This window comes from Grammomys surdaster, unplaced genomic scaffold, assembly GCF_004785775.1.
Source record: "Grammomys surdaster isolate TR1022 unplaced genomic scaffold, NIH_TR_1.0 752, whole genome shotgun sequence".
Taxonomy (NCBI): Eukaryota; Metazoa; Chordata; class Mammalia; order Rodentia; family Muridae; genus Grammomys; species Grammomys surdaster.
The window spans coordinates 3,901,329-3,917,966 of record NW_021605171.1 but is presented as its reverse complement, the minus strand read 5'-3'; positions in this window follow the sequence as shown (position 1 = coordinate 3,917,966).

Sequence of the window (16,638 nt, the reverse complement as noted above, 5' to 3'; positions counted from 1 at the left end):
CTATTTTATGTTTCTCAACTGCTCTTGATAGTGCAGCCTGCCCTGGAGAGTAGACAACCTACAAAAGTCCTATCATTAAAGAAAACATACTCTCTCTCTCCCAACAACTATCAGGTTCCAATAGCTCCTTAGCCAGTGGTGGGAAATCATATCCACTGCCCCATTATATACTAGGATTTTGTCTAGCCAGAGTTTGAATAGATCTTGTGTATGTTCTCTTAAGTGCTGTAAGTTCAAATGAATGACTTTCCTCATATGTTGTGAAAATAATACTTTCTTGAATATATCTACCGACTATTTCCCTCAACAGTTTCCCTACTCTTCTTCAGAGATCCCAATTCTCTTAGGAGAGTCATGTCTTCTCATTATACCACTTAGAGTGGGTCACTTCATAGCTTCTTATTTTCTGTATACTGATCAGGTGAGAGTCTTTGTGTAGATTGACATTTAATACAAGAAAAAGCTTTCAAGAGGAGAGACTTGCTGACTAAATTATTGCTACAAGTCATCAGGGACCATTTTTCTGTGTTCATTTAACATAATTAGTTTCTATTAGGTTCTGCATTGTTTTTGATTTGAAGTCTATTTTTCTATTATCAGAATAATTATACATGATTGTTTCTGTGTTTCTTTTGCTTAGAACACACTTCCCATCATTTTACCTTAAGGTAGCATTTATTATTGATTGTGAGGTGTGTTTCTTGGAAGAAGCAAGAGGAAGGATCCTGCTTTGCTGTAAAATCTGTTCATTTGTGGTTGAAATTTGTGGGTAATGTTGATTAACTCTTCTTATTTTGTTCTAGTGGTAGTGTTTTCTAAGACTTCTTTTTTTCTTTCTTTTTTTTATAATTCATTTTTTCTCAAATCGTAATTCATTCACACAGGGGTTATAAACACAGAAAGGCAGAATGTGGGGAAGGGAATGACACTGGAGTGTGGGTGTTCAGGAGGAATACAGATATCTTCAGAACCAGGTATCAGCTGGGTGAAGGTTCAGGGGACAAGTCACTATGACTCTGCCTATGACTCGCTTGTCCTTACCTAAGTTGGTATTGTCTGCCCAGGCTACCTATTTACAAGGTCTATGACTACTCAGGCTGGTAAATTTCCACAAAAGCTTCCTGTTTACATTAGCTTACAGCCATCTGCTTTGATGTTTTTCCACTGAGACCCAAGACTTGGTGTTAGTATACATGTATGGCAGGCCTATTGCTGATTTTAGGCCTATGGCTGATTTTAGGCCTTCAGTGGGTAAGCAGGGCTGCCCCTGACATCTCCTCCCTTCTCTAAGTATAGAAGGGCTGTGGCAATTCTAAACATGTGAAGGCGGGGATAGAGGCTTGACCTCCAGTAGACTTCTTTTTGTTAATTTTGTGAGATTTATTTTTTTTCCATTCTCTTAAGTTGGCTTGATCTTCATTTCAGTCTGAAGGAGTCCATCTAGTGTCCTTTTCAGAGTTGATATAGTGGACACAAACTCATCAAACCAATTTTTATTTTGGAAGTTTTACTTTCTTCTTTAAGTTTTCCTAAATATATCAGTTTTGGTATTCTTTTGGAACTTGTAGACTATCAATTCATGTCACCCTAGCTTTCCAAGTCTGCAATGAGCATACAGGTGTTATTATTTTGGGCCTGCATTATGAGTGGTTTTTTTCTTTATCTCGTGCTGCTTTCAATATTCTTTCTTTGTTCTGTACATTTAATGTCTTGATTATGATGTGTCATGAGGATCTTTTCTGGTTTTGTCTATTACATCTTCTGTATGTCCCCTGTATCTTAATGAGTATCTCTTCCTAATATCTGAGGAGTTATCTTCTACTGTTTTATTGAAATATTTTCTGTGACTTTGACCTAGACTTCATAACTTCTTTCTTTCTTTCTTTCTTTCTTTCTTTCTTTCTTTCTTTCTTTCTTTCTTTCTTTCTTGCCCTGTCCATATTTGATTTGAGGCTGAGAATAATCAGAATGCATTATATATATGAGTGAAACTTTCAAAGAAAAAGACCAATAAAAATGTATCACTTGATAAGTATTTTATGCATTACCAATGTACATGTTCTAATACTTTTGTCTTTCCAATAATACTGGAAAATATATGTTGCTGTTTCCCAGATATATTAACGGAGTTTAAAAAGAACTTATTCAAAGAATTTGCAGGAGCTCTTTAAAATCCGTATAATCTTAAGATCTTCTTTCTCCATTGTTTTTGTTTACCTGAACTCAAGTCATTAAGGTCATATTCAATAACACAGAGAAGTATTCAGTTGATTAAAATAGAAAATGATAGTCATAAAACAGTGTCCATTAAGTACATAATTCATTCTGGTGGAATAGCCCTCCAGAGAGGTGCCTCTGGGTGGTGCTGCCTTTTTCTCTTGGTTCTGTACATGTTGTTTGATCTCTCTGGCTCCTCATTATTTGATTTATTTCCACTTACTAATGAAGCTTTGAGTTAGACTCCTAGGCTTTAAAAGCTCTTGTAACTTTGCATTGCACCAGCATATCTCCATGTTTCCATTTCAAAGTGACATCATTATGACTGCAGAGTGCAGTGTGTTCCTGGATTGATGTTGATGATAGCATGGGCTCAGCAACACTTTGTTTCTGATAGATCTTGAAAGGTAATTTGGTTCTGGCTTTATAGAGCCCTTTTGGCCCAATTTGTCTTCCTAACAATATTCATCTTGGTCAGGATCTTTAGCTACTACATAAACCTTCCCAGGCAGACTTTGCTCTAGCTCTCCCTGAAATCACTTTTCATCTTTAAAACTAAGAACAAGTATGATTTTGCAGGATTATAGAAAATTCGTCTTCTTCCTTTAATGTATGTATTTGTAATGGCCATGTTTATCACAGAAGTAGAACAGTACATGAAGATTTTCCTTTTGAATTTCATTATTTTCTTTCCACTACTTGCCTTTCCTTAACACTTTTGTACTGTAGCATTAGAATCACCATGCTGATTTAGCAGTCTAACCCAAGGACAATGACAAATTGGAAATGGAATGTTCTGAGATTACATAAAAGATTGGAAAGTGTGAGGTATTATTAAAAAGGAGGCTTTTAAGGTAAATGAATAGTTATACCTTTCACTTATATCACATTTTAAGATGTTTTCTTGAACAAATTTTATAAAAGTTGCTACCTAAAAGTGTTATCTATAAAAGCAATTATTGTCACCATTGTGTCATACACACAGAGTAAAGCCTACCGGAAAAGCACAACAAGGTTATTATTGGCAAGGTTTGGTGGGTGTACTAATTTATAGCATTTTGTACTAATCTTACAGAGGACTTCCTACATTCTTGATCTAACGCTAACTCTAAGCCATGAATGCTTGTCTATAATGAGGGCCAGTGAACTACCTGTGAATAAGAAAATGGTCACGAGCAATGATATTCAACTCATACCTGGTCATTCACTTGGCATTTCTTTTTTCTGTATAAATTCTATGATCCAGCGTGTCTTCATATCCCCAATAAAATTATATGATCTAATACCTATGTTGAATAAGCACTTTAAATTTTAATGAGATTTTAAGGAGCACTTTGAGAAGCTCGTCAAATTAAGCATATGACAAATAGAAGCTGTCACTCCCATATATCGTTTAGCTCAGAACATCTGCCATCTGTTCCTATTGCAGGAAAAGGGAAGGAAGGCTAAGAAACAAGAGAGAAGGTGACAGCGTAAAAGGAAAGGAAAAGATGAGATTCCCTAAAAGTAGTTATTTGAATAAATTTTTAAAATATCTGTATTCTGAAAATACAGAAGAGACTAGTTTCACATTACATCCTGGAAAATATGAAAAGTAAAACATAACTAGGTCAAAATAAAATAATCAAAATATATAGATAACAGAGGTAAATGTATTCTTCTCCTAACTGGGAGACATAGAAACTTAATGTTCACAATCAAATTACAAGACTAATAACTGATTTCTAAGAGAAATTTTGTTTTTAGTACAAGATGGCTGACACACAACATGTCTACATCTAAGGAACATTTCTTATGTGTTGGCTATGTCCAAGTGCTCTGTTAAATGGGAAAATAATTATTAGGCAAAGCTATTTTCACCCTAGTGTAGAGCATGGACCTGGAGAACCTCACTGAAAGGGGGCTAAAATATTGTCAGATTAACATTTTCTGCAGTGACATGAAAAAAGTGTGTACTTGCTTTAGATATGGCAAAAATGAAGTCTCAAAGAAAGGATCATGACAATGTTCAATTTAGTAAACCAATGAGTTTATTCAGATTATTTATGGGACTGTGGGTGAGCTCAAAGTTTCACTGCAAAGCTCCACAGCATCAATAGATAATAGCCACGTGAAAGATGTCACATAAACTACAAATTTTAAATAACTATCTAAGTCATATGTGCACTATAATCTTCCCAAATCACTTGCAACTTGCAGGAGAGGCAGAAAAGCAGGAGGCCTTAATGGCTAGAATTCCAGAAGAGAGTTCTGTAACCTGCCTATGCCTCCTTTTACTAGAGACTGTTAACAGCTCCATTACCATTCCATAGACCTAGATACCACTGTACTGTTTGGCTCAATTAGTTTCCATGGCTACCAGGCCAAAGTACTCTCTAGTTCAAGAAATTGCTTGCACATTGACCACACTGCAAAAAGGAGTACATGAAATAGCAATGGTCAAGCCAACACAGATCAGAGAATAGTATCCTTGGTCACTAAAGATAGTGAGTAGATATTTCTTCTGAGTTTAAGAAATTGCAGATAAATTGTGATCTAAGACTCATTTTGGACTTTTGTCTTGAATTTCTAATGCCTCAAAAGTTGTAATAAAAACATAATACAAAAAATTTTGAACTTACAGTTTTAAGGTGAAGACCCTTCAGACACATAAACAGTATTCCAGAATGAAACCTTCTGCTACTTTGTCAAAGGATATTCTAATAGAATAATTAGCTAGGTCCACTCTAATGAATATAGCTGCAGATTTTTGAATAATGTCTTAGCTAGGGTTCCATTGCTATAAAGAGACACTATGACCAAGGCAACTCTTATAAAGGACAATGTTTAATTGAGACTAGAGTTCTGGTTCTGAGGTTCATTTCAGTTCAATATCATCATGGCAGGAAGCATGGCAGAGTCCAGGCAGGCATGGTGCTAGAGGAATTGAGAGTTCTACATCTTGTTCTGAAGGAAAACAGAAGACTGGTTCTTCAACAATGGGCAGAGCTTCGAAGCCTACCACTTCCTCCAACAAGGACAAGGACATACCTCCAACTAGTACAAACCCCTGTGGGCCAAGCATATTCAAACTATCACAAATATTCAATGCATGTATTAACATTAGGAATAACACATAGAGTAAGTATAAAACAATGAAAACGAGTCCAGTAAAATGATACATAAATTATATTAAAAGGTAAATGCTGTTAGATGTCAGAGAAGGAAAGTGAAACCACCTATTTGGAGCACCCCTTTGGCAGAAAGTAAAGTTTATTTAGGATTAAACTGCCAAAACTGTCTCTCCTCTTGGGTGGGGCAGGAAGAAGAGCAAAATGATGGGAGAGTAAGCATGTTTTAATATGACAAGGAGCAGCATGAGGGTCCCTGAGCTGTTATAGGCGTTTTGAATTGACCCAGGAACTAAATGCCCTTGCCTAGAGAAAGATTAAGGGAGGATTTTGGTGGTTTGAATGATTCTCCAGGTAAATAGTGAACCAACTTTAGGCCTCTGTTTACCCAATGACAATCTTCCTGTTTGCCTGCCCAAAGTCTTCCTGTTCAGGACATTATTACAAGCACTACCAATTTGGGGAGCCACTTAAGACTTGGGAGTGAGGGCGTACAGTAGGTAAGAGCTTAATTAAGAGTTATTAGCACTGCAGAAAATATTACAGTCATAAGGATATGAATGAAAAAATAAAATAAGAGGAAAAACCATGAATATTCCTAAAGTATGGAGAAGATTTTTATTGTAGATACAATGGAGAAAGCAGAAAGAGAGACAAGTCCTGGCTGAACCTGGTCTTTAGACTAAAATAGACCATGAGAGAAGCTAGGGGGAGGGAGAAAATAAAGAGCCAAAGACCAAGATAGGCTGCCTGGGAGGACACTAAGTGGCTAGTGTAGCCAAAATGTCAGTTATGTAGAAATCCAGCTGGAGGAAGGGAAGCAAAAGCCCAGCCTCTGGAAGGGACGGCTTTAGGGTAGCGTGAAGGGAGAGAAGTAATCTGCTAATCCAAAGACCTTGAATGAGGCTTGTCCTGGGGTTTGAGACCTGACACTCCAGACTGTTTTATTCATGATAAAGTTTAAGGTAATCTATTCTATAAGTACTTCTTGATGAAATTCGGGTGTCATTGTTGGTGTACAGGAAGATTAGAATTATGGCCAAAGGACTCACAGAGAAGAGTGCAAGATGTTACACTCAATGCTCAGAACCACCTACAGCTAATGAAGGGTAGGCAGTTTTGGAAGCTGATTGAAAATTGTGTCAAAAGCATCTAGGGATGGCATAGTTGGAACACTTTATGCAATCTTTAGTTGATTTGAAATCTATTGAGGAATTTTAATCTAGTAACATGACTGCTTTGTCAGGGTATCACATCCAAAGACCTACTCTAGATTTGTGTGATATGGCAACATTGCAGATATGCTACACACCTTTAATCCCTGTGGCTGGAATACAGATACATCTTTAGTATATACCTTTAATCCCGAACAATATAGATAAAATTATTTTTAGAAGGAAGTAACCATCTTTGAAAGTGACTTCTAATTGATGAGTTGATAAAGTGGCAAATAAGAGAAAGATTTGACAGAATGAGTCAGAGCTAGGATATACCCAACACTCACTCAGGAGCAATACTAGGAGCCTGCCTGGCCTGGAATAGGTTGAAGCAGGACACAGAGATGTACATAGAAGTAGCTTTAAAGATGGAGCTTCTAGCTAACTATACTGAATGTTTGCTGATAACTTCTAAAACAAATCCTAAAACCATTCTTCCTTATTCTATGCTTAAAATCACTGGCTCAGGCGATTAACACCTGTTGCTTAGAAGTGGGGAATTAATTAAAAAGTTTATTGCTGCCACTCCCTTCTTTGTCCAGGTAGCCAGAAGCCTCTGTGGGTAGGTTGGTTAATTCTTTGTGAACCAATGAGAAAGGAAAGAAAAAGAATTAAGATGCTTCATACAGGAAAATATGCACAGACACATATACATTCATACACACATTTACATTTTCAATCACATTCTCATTTACACATTAATACATTCACATCTTTGTTGGGCCCAACTACCTGTATCATACTCTCCACAATTATTAATACATGCTCATATACACACACATTTCTACACACCTCCCTATAGATAGACAGTCACATAAATCTAGATGGATGGATTGATGGATGGAAAGAAGGAAGGAAGGAAGGAAGGAAGGAAGGAAGGAAGGAAGGAAGGAAGGAAGGAAAGAAGGAAAGAAGGAAAGAAGGAAAGAAGGAAAGAAGGAAAGAAGGAAAGAAGGAAAGAAGGAAAGAAGGAAAAAAGGAAAGAAAGAAAGAAGAGCTCTCCAAGCCAAATCATTCAGCTGAAACATTTATTTCTTTGTCTGGCCTTTTTATACCTTCCTAGACCAAATGTTCTTTAGAAAATTACCTTATAGACAAAATGTTACATAAAATGGGAGTTACAGAAAGATGTTGATACTAAGTTCAAAGCAATGTTTCAGTATCATCTGTTCCTTATAAGTTTAATGCAGCAGTGTTTACATGGCCTTCTCTTATCATAGTCAACACCTGTCACTTTATCATTGGAGCTAATTGTTTTTCTTTGAATACAAACTTGTCCCAAGCCTATTTCTCTTTTCAGTGTGGTTATTGAAGGTCATTGTGTTTATTATGCACCCTTTACTTTCTATTTGAGGAGTGGGCACATTCTATTCTTGAGTCTAAATTTAACATACATCTTCCTAGCAAAGCAACTAAGACCATCTCTTAAAATGTTCTTTCTGAAAATATTCAAATCCAATAGGGATTTTATAGAATCATTGATTCATCTAAACAAAATTGATTCATGAAAATTCATCTTTATGTTGAACTGCAGCAAATCTGATCCATAGGGTGGACAAATCCCCAGGGATTATTATATTAATTTAATAATAACAAGAAAGGCATATCAGCTATAAGAAGCAATCCTTAGAAGTTGTTTTTTTTTTTTTTGGAATATTTCCATCCTGCTTACCTATTGCAGATCATGCAAAAATAGGGAACTGCCCCCAGGAAGGCCACCTGCTGGACTTAACTTATCCTAGATCACTCCTGACAGAAAAAGGACAGGAAAGAGAGACAACTTAAAGGAACAGCACATGGAGAGAAAGTCAGTACTGTTGAGTTTAGTTGAATGCTGAGTAGTTGAGGTGAGTAGAGTTCAGATCAGTTCTCGGCAGTCAGTGCATTTCAGTTTGTGGAGTTCAGAGACAATTTTGCCAAGAAGAACAATTCAGTTAGAAACCAGGAAAAGCCAGACTTAATCAGTCATCTTGGAAAATTAGATTGTATGAAGGCCAAAAGATGCCAGGCCTAGCCTTAGGGATAGTTTAAACAGAGAAGAAAACATTCTGGCCTCAGCCCAAGCCATGTAGTCATGCATCTTGGGTATGGTCTCACCTCATCACTTCATTTGAGGAAATAATGGTAACATTTACACTTACCAGATCAGATATAAACTAGGGAGAAAAGGGAAAAAGGCAAAGTTAAAGAGTTAAAGTTAAAGAGAAATATTTTATTAAGGATGTACAGTTAAAGTTTCCAGGGCTAAGGTCTTGAAGACCTGGGGTGGGGAGAGAGAGAGAGAGAGAGAGAGAGAGAGAGAGAGAGAGAGAGAGAGAGAGAGAGAGATTATAACCTCAGTAATAAGCAGGTTAGCAAATTTAGGAGTACTTTTCTACTCTGGAGTCTGTTTAACTTCTGAGAGGCAGATCAAAGTTGACTACCTAAGGCTTACATGGAAATTTTTTAAGTTTATAAAATGGGAAAATATATATAGTTATATTAGCATTACCAAAATCTGTAACCTGTACTAAAATCCATATTGTAGAAAAGGCAGTAGGATCATACTTTTGAATCATAGGAAAAGCTTGGCCACCCAAAAATGATTCTGGTTTAAAAGCATTAACACTCTTTTCAGATGGCTGGATTTAGAGCTTGGACAGACATGTTTTTAGCATGACTGAGAAGCAATTTTAAGTCTATACTTAGAAGACAGTCAAAGGAAATTTTAAAAAATGAGCTTCTGATTATTATAATAGTAGCAGTGGTTTATCCAGGCTAGATTAATAGCTTATCAGACTTCATTGATTAATGTTAAAACTATGAATTTCTGAAGGCAAAAGGAAAAAACTGAAAAAAACCTTTAAACCTGTATTGTGAGTTTATATCTTTCAGAAAGAAGTTTGTCACCAAAGTAAAGTGTGTCTGCCTTTCTCAGCAAGAGACCTAATAGCTCTTGAAAAGTGAAGCTAGATTTTCATATAAGATGGACTGAACAGGCAGCTGTTGCCTTGGGAGGAGGAACAGTTTTGTTTGCTATTTTGTAGCTAATAGAAAGCTACAGATACCCATCAATATCACCAGAGATCTGAGAAGGATAAATTAAAGCAGGAAGTATAATCCACATGGCCCGTGTAAAATGATGGACTCACTGCTACCTGGGCAATTACCTAGGCTCCTGTGGTTTCATTGTTGGGGGTAGAAGTGACTGGTCTTTGGCTACTATACAGTACAGCTTTGGTCTCTGCAGCCAGACTCAGAAGTTCTCAGGCATTTTCTTACAGAAAGTAGCTTGGGATAAGTAATGAACTTGGTCAAGCAGAGTAGAGAAATCAACCAAAACCTGTCCACAATTTTTGAAGAACCTTGGCAGCAGGTAAGGCATGGGTCAGTATTACTGTAAACCAGGTAGAGATGTCTGTGCCCCATCATCCTCTCTGGAGAGCAAAGGGTCACCCCTTAAGCTTCCATTTCTGTCTATCAGGGGAAGCTTTTTCATTAAATAATTTAAAATGTCCTATTAAACAGATCTTTGAACAGTTTGAGTACCATTATCTATTAAGCATACTTGATTCAAACAAATGTTACTTGCTTTTAGTTACTTGCTTTAGATTTAACCTTGAAAACACATACATTCTTTATCCATACCCAATGAATCTACAAATCTGAGTGTTTACAGAATATTCTTACTTTGGTATGAGACTTTTAAATGTATAAAGCAAAGAAAATGTCAATAGAAGACATTTTAGAATCATTTGTTTGTACAATAGCAGAAGTTATGATGCCGGAGAATTTGAAAATTGTATGTGGCTATATTTTGGCCATTGAGCTGAAATGAGACAAAACTAGTTGTAGTCACATAGTGAGGCATTAATAAAATATCTGAACCCCAAAAAGACATTGAGTCTGAGAATTAAAAAGAGACCATGTCACAAAACAAACTATTGAGAGTTCCAATAAGCTCTGAGAAGTAAGAGACAAAAGAGTGTATTTGTGAGGGATAAGGGAGAAGAAGCATGAAATTTCATTCCAAGTCTACCTCAAATGAACTGAGACTTACCCAGAAAAAAAAATGTCCCAAATCACAGATGAGAAGAGTCCCTTTACACATGACAGCATCTCAGAAGGACAAGAAGAACATCTTGATCCACCAGTGCAGCTGTTATAGGAAAAGTAGGAAAAATCAGGGAACTCCCTGGTAATACTATCTAGTGGAGGAGAAGGTGTGAGACTTTAGAGCAGGTAAAGTAGAATGCAGCTGAAAAGATGTACTGGGAAAGACTGTGTGGGATGGAGGTAGGGATAAGAATTTCCATAGAAGGAGGAGAGTAAGTATCTTAGTAAGTAGAGATATGCCCATATGTTGGGCACCATGAGTGGTAGAATAAGGAGACATACACATAGTAGGTACTCTGGAGGTTGGAGCTGGCTCCAACTATCAGATAGAAGATGCTTACTGAGTAGGAGAGATAGATGGTTAGAGAAATTAGAGGGGAAAAATAACAGATCAAGAGTAGGACTCTAGAATTTAGAACCAAATATGATGGGTGGCAGACACCAGCAGAAACAAAAGATGCACACATATCTTAGGAGAGACACAACAGCAACTTGTTTTGCAGAGGGTGCATAACAGAGAGGAGCTCATTTATGCCACTCTCTCTGTGTTCAGCGCCAGGTTGAGAAAGAAAATGGATTAACAGGAGGAAGACATGACTACTAAAGTACAGAGATTTTTATTGTACATATATTAGAGAAAGTAGGTAGTCCAGGCTGAATGTGGTAAACTGGACCATGAAAAGACAGAGAAGGAGGCAGAACAAGAGAAAAAACCATGGACCAAGAAAGGCTGTCTGGACTGGTATATAGGGATCAGGTGGAGAGAGGGTAGGGCTCTTGGAGAAAGGTATTTAGAGTAGGTGACAGGGAGAGTAGTGATGGAAGGGACCACAGGTTCTGAGTGAGACTTGTCCTGGGTTGGAGACTTAAGAGCAAGAGCGAGGCTTACAAGAAAGAGGCTCACCACACAAAACAGGAGACCTACTCTAAATTGTTTCCAAGGAAGTATAAAGGTTTCATCATAAGATAGAAGGATTAGTAACATGTATCAGTTATATGGGCCTGCAATCAGATTTGCAAGAACAGCAGATTTGTGTGAGTGTGTGTGTATGTGTGTGTGTGTGTGTGTGTGTGTGTGTATGCGTGTGCCTGTCTACCAAATGTTGCACAGTAGTTTACCTATAGATCAAACACTCCTTTTCCTTTGATTGACAAACAGATCCTCTTTCATCTTAGCCTCTTGGTCTTTTTCTTAGAATAACTGCCATTTTATATCATTTCTCTGCTTTTATGAGATATAAATTTTACTCAATCTCCTTCCAATAACAAGGAATGCCTTTTTTGAGGACCTGAAATTTTGCTAAGGAATGTCATTACCAAGTCTTTGTCCCATGTTTCATCCCTATAAAAAGATAGAAACATCAATTCAGTAAGCACCATTTAGGACATGTCCCAATGACAACCCTAAATATCTCCAGATGTACCTCCAGTTCTTTCTCATGGACTCCCACATATGGGAAACTCTACTACCTCTTACTTCAGCAAAGTTGAATCTGCTTCCTCATTTGCAATGGGCTCAATGATAATTATAATCATCTTTACAATCTTTTCCTCAGCGTTTCTTCAGTATAGTCTTTCTTTGGCAGATCATCAAACTCTTCGGCTTATAGCAGTTGTAGCTAGTAGTTTATGGTCTTCTTACACTAGAATGAGATGCAAAGCTGATAGCTATGCATGGTTCTTACTCTTGTTACTTTAAATTAAAGCCCATTGCTCAAATCTTTTCCATTCTGAGTAGCCCCTTAGCCTTATCTGTGATTTCTCCTAATGTCTGGCTTCCTGAAAGAGAAACTAAGCAAAATCCTTTAATGCATGGAGGACAATGTGTCCTCTGGCTTCTGTTAACTATCTGCTCTTTGGCTCAACTCCTTTCTGAGAAAAGGAATCCTCCCTGTGGAATGAAATTAGAGGTGAGCACTATACTGAAGATACACACAAGAAAGGCGTGGCAAGAAGAGGAAGAAAAAAAACTAGAGATAAAGCGTATTGCAAAGAGCCAACAATCTGGCGGGAAAAAGAACAAGGTAGAGTCAACAAGAACTAATTTTAAGAGATAAATAGTATATTATTATATATAATAAGATAGAATGTCAAGCTGTCTTTAACCTTAATAATGAATAACCCAGGAGGCGACATTTCCCACTTCATCAACAGAAATCCCACCTCCACAGTATGTTAGTCCCCTTTGACTGTAGAGAACTAGGCTTTGGCCTTCCATTGTATCACTTAATAGCTATCTTGGGTTTGTTTTCATTTTCTACATGGCTTTACTCAGAATCTCAGTTATCATAATTTTCACTCCTTAAAAGTATCATAACTTTTTATTGCTTAAAACTACCTTAATATCATTTGGGCGGTGGTATTTACATACTTACTTACTTACTTACTTGCTTGCTTGCTTGCTTGCTTGCTTGCTTGCTTGCTTATATACTTAGCTATTTATTTTGGCAGTGTAGGGATGGACCCAAAGTCCTACATATGCCTAGAAAGTGTTCTAGGACTAAATTACCTGTCATGCCAAATTTACCCTTATCAGTTGATCTCTCTTGAAATTTTCAACACTGGTTAAAGGATTGCTCTTTTTACACCAACTTTTACTGGTATTATCCTCAGGGAGTCTAAGTCTGTATCAGTTAATGACCACTTCCGCTGGTATTTACCTCTCCCTCCTTTGACAGCTAGACTTGCATCTTTCATACTTCAAGTTCCATATAAATCCTGTGAAGATTTATTAAGATGGCTGGTATAATAATTAAGATGGATGCTCAATATATGTAAAACAAGATCCCAAATTCACCATTTTTAATTAACACTGGGTGAAGAATATGCTGTTTATTTGAGGATCCCACTTGTGGAAATTTTTAATATTTGACTGAGATTGAACATTTTTACAAATGTATTTCTCAGAAAGCACCACTTGGGATACATGTATTCTGTCTTCCTAAAGAAATGTAACGTTAGTCTCTTCCTTTTGCCTTTCTCATAAGATTTGTTTATTTCATGTGTGTGGATGTTCCCCCATGTGTGCCTGTTGCCACTGAAGGTCAGAAGAGGATTGTTGAATTCCTTTTTTTTTTTTTTTGAGAAAAATTGTAGTAAGTTTATTTATCAGGACATTTTGCATTTGCATGTATTTGAGCAAAAGCTTAAGAGTAGAGGTATCAAGCATATATCAAGGGAAGTTTTATCAACATCTTCGACTTGTAAGAAAAAAAAACTCAAATAACTTAACTAAATTACATTCAGATAAAATTTTCAGTAAGAATAGAAGGCAAGACCATTAAGGAATGTTATTTTAAAAACCATATGAAAGCCAAGAAGATTATTTCATATAATGAGTAATGCGAAGATATCAGCCTAATCAAGTAGGATATGCTGCAAGATGGTAGGTAAATTGATTCACTGTTTACATGAGAAGAGTCTTCACTATTTCAACAATTTTTGGTTTCAAATACATATAAAAATTGATATGATAAAATATATTGTAAATCAGAAAAAATTTGTCAGTAGAAAACGTACATTTTAAAGTCACTAGACAAGGAATGACTTTTTCTTTTTTTTTTTTTTTTCATCTCTCCTCTTCCTTTATTCAGTATCTAGGTACTCATAAGTACAATAAGAGTTAGATCTAATGGGAACAATGCATGCAGCAAATTTAGAGTGGCAGTTTCCTTTCAGAGAGCTCAAAAATATAAATCTTACTTACTAAAATAAAAACAGATAAAAACACACTGTAAATTACAAGACAACAAAATATCCTACCATAGTGAAACCACACTGTATTCACTTAGTACACTCACCTCACCTCTAGCCCTAACTACAGGAAGAGGCAGAAGTCTAGGAGGAAAGAGAATACTTTAGAATATGCTAAATAATCACAAAACTTTTGATCAACACAGTAAATATCAAATAAAAGTAACTATTGCAAAATAACTTCAAATTTCACATGACTACTATGTAGTAAATGGGTGAACTTTATACAGAAAAAGAACATTAACACACAGACACTGAGAACTCTCTCAGGTGTGGTGATTCAGATCTGGTTATACAGTGACCTTCCAAGTGACCGTTTTTTACACTACTATATTGGAAGGGATCAAGTGTTTTTTTCTTTTTTTTTCTTTTTTTTTTTGAACATGAAATGCTTTTTTATAGCATGTTTTACAAGGGGAGGGGGTAAGAGGGTCCAGGTGGTGGAAAGGTACAAAATCTTCTTGGCCTGTGCCTTGGTACACTGCCTTGAATTATGATCTACCTGCTGTTCTTCAGAAGATATGGTACACTGCTTGAGTTATGGTCTCCCTGCTATTCTTAAGAAGACATGGTACTCTGCTTTGAGTCTATCTGCAGTTGTTAAGCAGGATCTTGCAGCTGCCAAGCTTCAGAGGACATTGTGCAGGTGGGGAAAGGTAGGGGGTAAGGGTAAGGGCGAGGGTCCTGGCTTCTGGCATCTCCCCCTTCTCTGTTTAGTTAGAGAAGGCTTCTTATGTTCAATCCCAACTATGTGAGTTTTGAATTTGTATGTCTAATTATGGGGGGTCTTAGACAAGTTCACAACCCCAAAACACTGACGTGAGACAAGTCACATCGATGGTCGAAGGCTTTAGGCTGTCGACGATGGGCAACGTCAAGGGACTCTGATGTGGGTGAAAGGAGGGTGAGAGCCCTGTCTTAGGCCATGTAGGCTGCACCCACTCCCAGCACCACGCACTCCTTTTCGGCTGCATTGGGTGGGCCCCTGGGAAGTGGACCTACAATAATCCCGTCATTGGGCTAACTCACAGCCATCCTAGTCTCTTGTAAATGTTCAAGTTACCAACCATTTGTCAGTTTAGGGTGTAATATTGTCATAAAGGAAGGCTCCCCAATGTTAGCGGCCATATCAAGGGTGGCCTTGGTTTAGGAAAAAGCCAATTTTTGTTGTGGTGATCAAGAGGCCAAGCTCTCTAGCGAGAGAAATGAGGGCAAAGCCAGGCATACCAGGAACCCTTCTGGAGGGCGTGGAAGTCTAGGGGTCGACCGTAGGGGGAGGCAGGGGAGCTGACAGCTGTGTCAGTCTCCTGCGGAGTCACTTCTGGATCCTCTGCAATTTTCAGCTGATGGTAATGAACTTCAACTGCCTTCTTGATGGCAGCATCAACCTGGTTCTGTGGATGACAGGTCACGGGCGATGATCTCTGTCTTGCTCAATCTTGATGTCGTGCGCACATCCTCTCAATGAGGGTCCGTCCGGATGGGTCCGTGCCTCGAGCCCCACGTCTGGGTGCCACTTGGCCCGACCGGCGGGTCCTGGTTATTCGTGGGGGCGAGGAGGACTGGAACCTGCTATTCTTCAGAAGATATGGTACACTGCTTGAGTTATGGTCTCCCTGCTATTCTTCAGATGATATGGTACACTGCTTTGAGTCTATCTGCAGTTGCCAAGCAGGATCTTGCAGTTGCCCAGCTTCAGGGGACCTTGTGCAGGTGGGAAAAGGTAGGGGGTGAGGGTAAGGGCGAGGCTCCTGGCTTCTGGTCCATCTGGGTTAGAACTTCTAATAGCAGGCATCACGGGTGATTCAATTTTACCTGGAAAGAAAAAAGAAGGGGATTCTCAGGGAGATTTCTCTTCCCTGGATGTAAATTGTTATTCATCGTATTTATGATTGGGCCTGGCTTTGTGAGGGTATCTATTTTTTCCATTAATATTTGTGGTAGCCGGTTAGCTGTGCCTTCTGTGGTATTGGGCAGGCATATCAGTCCTCGGCTCCATAAGGGAACTGGGACTGGGGCATTCCCTTTATGGGTATGAGGGTCCTTCCCCATATCTGTGGCAAAGTTTTGTTGGTCTTGGTGGTGTCCTAGGTCACCAACATGGTCAGCAAGAGATTTGCCATGAGCTTTCAGCTTTAGAGAGAGAAAAGTGAACAAGGCATGATGGAGAGTATTTCAGGGGGACTCCTTCTGAGGGGGTACCGTTCCCCCTCTTTTGTTTTTAAAGCCAATTTTTCAGAGTTCTT